The sequence below is a fragment of the Pinus tabuliformis genome, chromosome 8 (assembly GCF_031772625.1).
Source record: "Pinus tabuliformis cultivar Carrire ecotype Pingquan chromosome 8, CPIR1, whole genome shotgun sequence".
Taxonomy (NCBI): Eukaryota; Viridiplantae; Streptophyta; class Pinopsida; order Pinales; family Pinaceae; genus Pinus; species Pinus tabuliformis.
In genome coordinates this window covers 810978682-810984262 of record NC_142294.1, presented here as the reverse complement: position 1 = coordinate 810984262, position 5581 = coordinate 810978682, and positions in this window count along the sequence as shown.

Sequence of the window (5581 nt, the reverse complement as noted above, 5' to 3'; positions counted from 1 at the left end):
CAATACGCAAGCATAAATAACATGTAACCAATCATACACTCATGATGACAGACACCACAACAACAACACCCTCTTTCACGTGGCGACCTCACTACAACCATGAATGACACCATGGTTATGTAATGAACACATAGACCACAAGGATGATTAACACACGTGTAAATGACATGAATGCATGACCAACAAACACTGCCCATCTAGTCCGAGGGGTGAACCATGCTCTAAAATCATTCTGTAACACCCTCCTCCAACATCCACCTAAGTAACCGGCCAACCGGGGTAGACATGTGATGAGAAGTTAATATGATATGATTCAACCTCCTAAGTCACCTTAAGGAAGTGAAACTGATAGAGAAACACCATACAAACGTTCCACACCAGGAGCAGAACTCCAAGGAAGCATGCCAACCTCTTAGATAACCATCCCTTGGGTCGCATTGAGTTTTTAGACTATTTAATTCTCAACCACTCCCTTGATATGGGCATGCATGCATCGAGAAGGCTTTGAATTCTCCCACAACATGGTATGCCAACATCTAGGGAATTTTATTCCCAGTGCCGTGCCTAGTCCAAGATTTGAGCCACTTTTTCAGGCCCAGAGCCAAGGTCACTTCCTGGAAATAAATGACATCTTCAAAACAGAAAGATAACAATGGAATGATGATACAAATGGAATTACTTGAATAAGGGCTTGATTGGACCCTTACTAACCATGACCGGAATTTCGTAAAACATATCACAAATATGTAATCTGGAGGAGTAAACAACATATCTGAGGATATGGGTCTCATACTTATCTAAGAATCTCTAAGAAAAATTATTCCTTTATATCTTCGCTGCATTATTATCTATTAGGTCATAGATACATTATTCATTCATTTACAAACAAAAACATGAGGAGAGACATACATCATCACTATCATAATACATGCTTATAACCAACATAGTAACAACAAAAATATCAAGGATACATCAGCCATAGAATCCACATATAAACTAGTACAATTATACATAACATATCAATGAAAGAAACTCTTATTAATGAATGCAAAAGCGAACCTAGGATGGGACTACCAAGTTCCACTCGAAATAGAATGGGTTAGCCAATTCTTTGTTTAGCCATTCACCCTCATTCCATATTCCAAGCACGAATGTGGGACTCAAACTAAAATAACCAACCAGGGCATCCCTAGGCTAAACCACCTCACCCTCATCAATAAAAAGCAGGGTTTTCTGTAATCCATCTTAGATCACTAGGCCAACATAATAAACATGTAATAACATGCTTTACCATCATCTCCACTAGATCACTAGGTCAAACCAAGCATGGATGCCATTGATTTATCCACCTACACCATGAGGAATTTTCCTGTCTCCTAGTATCTCAGGGTTTATTGCAATCCATAGTTTAATCCAGGGATCACTAGGTCCTAAATTGAGACACCAACCTCTAGGCTTTACCGTATATCTCACCATTCACTGGCAAGGATTCCTAGGCCTAATCAAGGGAAACCACCTCTAGGATTTAAGTATATCCCCCCATTAAACGATTAAGGATTCCTATGCTGACCGAGGTAAAACAAAATCTTGATTCACCACAACCCACAGTCTGGTTCAGGGGTTACTAGGTTGTGTGTTCTATTACTCAGAGATCCACCTCACTCATCTTTGAATCCATCTGAAAATCCAACTCAACAAAAACATGAGAACACCACCACACCATGGCTATCCAGAAATGTCAAGGCTAGGCAACACTGTCACACCTGGAAAATCCATTCCATAATAGCAAGGAACCACATGCAATACCCTGCATTCCAAATCTAGCAAGGAAAACACACATGAAAATCGATACCTGCGAAGAATCTTACTGTAGCTACTTGATCTTGCTCTTCCTTGCTTGCCCCTTCCTTCCTCTTTCCTTCTTTGCCTTTCTTGATCTAATGCCAAAGTGATCTAAGAAAACTCTAAGTGTCCAAGAGTGAGAGAGAGATATAATAATGAGAGAGCTCCAAAACTAAAATGACAAAAGGTTACAAACTGATCCTCAGAAGCCTCTTTATCAATTTAGCCTCTATTATCTTCATTTTCCATTATTTTCTTTCATTTTCCTCCTTAGATGCAACCTGTGACCTTTCACCTTCCTTTTCTCCTAATTTCCATTATTTTCATAAATAAATGTGCCAAAAATGTCATTTTTCCTTTCCAAAGCCTTTTCCATTGCCTTTTCCAATTTCTTTATCCATAATAATCAAAACGAATACCCACACCAAGATCTTTTTCCCAATATTCATCTTGGAATAAGTGTCCCTTCAACCATGGTTATTATTTTTCCTTTATTAATTTTTATTACAGGGAATTTTCACCACAGCTGTTACATGGATTTTTCGGCATGTGCTATTGATAAGTCACTAGTATTGACCCATGGTATTGTAACAAAACCTATTTATAGATTAAGAGTCTCCATGGTAAGGTGGGGGTAAATTGTGATGGTTAAGAATCTTGTTCCATGTTTATTAGATAGACAAGCTTGTTTATTTTGGAATAGGGCTTCTACAATTTTAATTTAATTATCAATAATTATTAGGTGGATGATAGGTATTTAACCTCCATGGAATATATATAATATTCATAATATTATACTCAAATAAATGGTTAAGGCTTATCTCCAAAGTAGTTATTCTCTTTTGATTCTTTGAATTAAATTGATTAATTACAAAAAATGTCATATGAACAAGTGTAATGTATAGTGAGTTATGATTTTTTGGGTATGTGGTATTGATAAGCCATGGTATTGACCTATGATATTGTAAGAAAACATATTTATAGATTAAGAATACCTATGGTAAAGTGGAGGTAAATCTCCATGATTAAGAATCCATTTTATTTTTTAAATGTATATATGTCTAACTATATATATATATTTTTGGTAGGTAAGCACCCACGGGGGATTTGAACCAGTGACCTATCACAAGAGTGCCTTAATAGTGCACCTGCACCCATTCACCGTCAATCCAAAGCCTTGTGGGCACGTTTAACTATATATGAATTATTATGTTATAATAATAAATAATCATAATAATAATAAATTTAAAATAAAGTTATAATATAATTAGTTTTTATGATTATTTTAAGTGACTTGTGATGTATCATGAAGTGTTTTGATGTTTATTATGGATTGATGCCTATCAACATTTACCAACCATATATATATATATTATTTTTTTCTTTTTTTCCTTACAAAAAACTATAATTTTATTCATATGAAACAAAATTACATTATGCATATATGCTTCCAGGAGAAAATTTCTAAGGATTTGCCTAGATCCCGAGTGGCAACAAAAATAATACACTTTGTCTCATCCATTTAAGAACTAGGAATCATGTCTGAATATATTACAAAATATTTGAGAGAGATGTACCTCCAAATAGAACCAAAAAGATGCAGTATCGAGATAGTATATATTCCAACAATATATCTGATATCAAACAATGATCACCTAGCTTTTTCTAACTAGGTGGATCGAAACACACCATGTAGATTTAATTTTACCATAGTAAAATCAGTTGCACTATGGAAAATAATTTAGTAAACCACTTTTATTAAATTATTTTTTGATTTAAATATAAAATCCCATGGGAATAATTAGATAAATCATTATTTATTTAATTTTATCTAGGAATAATTATTAAATCATTATTTAAATAAATATTCCTTGTCACATTTGACTAAATCCCTTAGGAATATTTAAATAAATACTATTTATTTAATTTTTCCTTTCTATTATTAGAATAATTATTAAACCACTATTTAATAATTATTTTGAATTCATACCATTCTTAATTCTCACAAAATAATTAATAAATCATTTATTTGTTAATTATTTCTAAATAAAGATGTTTAACCATTTTAAATATATTTTCCCTCTCCATTAAATATAATAAAGTATTCCCAACAGTTAGATTTGAATTTGGTTAATATTATTTTATTACTCTCCATTTTTTAGATTAACTCCATACTTTGTTATAAATAGGAGGGTTTTTCATTCATTCTTCACCATGATCATAATCATCATCACCATTATTGTCTATTTTCTTTGAGCTCCCATTTTGAGTTATCCATATCTTGTTTAGGTTTTTCACATATTGAGAGAGATAATAATTTTCTAAAGCATCAAGGACATGAAAGGAGCCATCTCATGGAGGGGGACTTGCAAAACCATCTAAAGATCTCCTTCACCAGGTGCTATTAATAAAAGATTTATTCATTTAAAGCCTTTCCAATTAGGTTATTGCATTAGATATTTTACAATGTTTCTTTCTATGATGGCTTGTCTTTACTTTTACTGTAGGTTTTCCTTTTTCATTGCAGATCTAAATTGCTAGCAGCCGTCAACTTGTTGTTAGGGTCACTTGTCAACTAGTGACTTAAGTGAAGTGTTTTTGATAGACGTTCCAATAAATTTCATACTAACAAATGGTGACTCCACTAGTGTAATAACAATGTTCTTGGGTGATTGAAGTTTCATAAAATTTCAGGGTTTTCTACAACATTTTTTATCCTTCCAATTTCTATTTATAGTATTAAACCCTTTTTTGTCAAATTTTCGAATTCTTGTGGTTTTCTAGTTCTTTCTGCAGGCCATAGGTACTAGCCAAGCAAGAGATGGAAAAACATATGCGAGATCTGCCGACCGAGAGTCCTGGGAGAAAAATGAACTTTTCAGCCCCTTAAGTGAGTTGTGGAGTGCACTTTTTGGCCCAAAATCTATGTTTTCCATTATTTTAGGTCAGTACCTACATTTTGGAATGTTTCTGGAAATTGTTCAATTTTTTTCCCAGAATTGGTGAGAGTGCTTTCAACAAACTGGTTTTGGTACTTCACTTCTATTTTTTGTCTACCTTAGGCCTGGATCTACTTGATTTGTCTCTTTGAGGAAGGAAAAAAACCCCCCTAGGGGTTAGAGTACACCTCCACATTGTTAGGAAGAGATTTACTGAGTAAGGAGCCTAGGGCTTTCAACATTTTCAGCCACTGATTTTCAGAGTCTAATCCATTAATTTTCAAACCTTTTAGATAGGGTTATTTTACCTTTTCTTGTATTAGAGTTTAGGTTTTCCTTTTCCCTCTTAGGATCCCATTGATCATCCTAGGTCTTAGAGCTTCACACCTATTCTTTGCAACATTTTTCACCTCTGATTTTTGTTTTTTATTTGCACCATTTACAACAGATTAGAGCCTTTAGATCCCAGCCCCTTGACATTAGATATTTTAGGCCTGTTTATGTGTATTTGAGTAGCTTGTTTTCCCTCTCTTTCTTAGCTACTTACTAGCCCTTGTGGGTGGGGTTTTTGTGCTTGATTATTTATTTTCTGTCATTTTCAGATTTATTTACAGTATTTCAAAATTTTACTTTTAGTATCACATGGCATCATGACACATGATTGATTAACTCATCCACTTGACACATTATTTCCACACACTCACATCGTAAGCAAACGTGAGCTTGGTTAGCACTATTAAGCCAAGACTTGAAACAATAGACCTTAATAAATAAACACGCATAGATTAAGCCAACTCAGG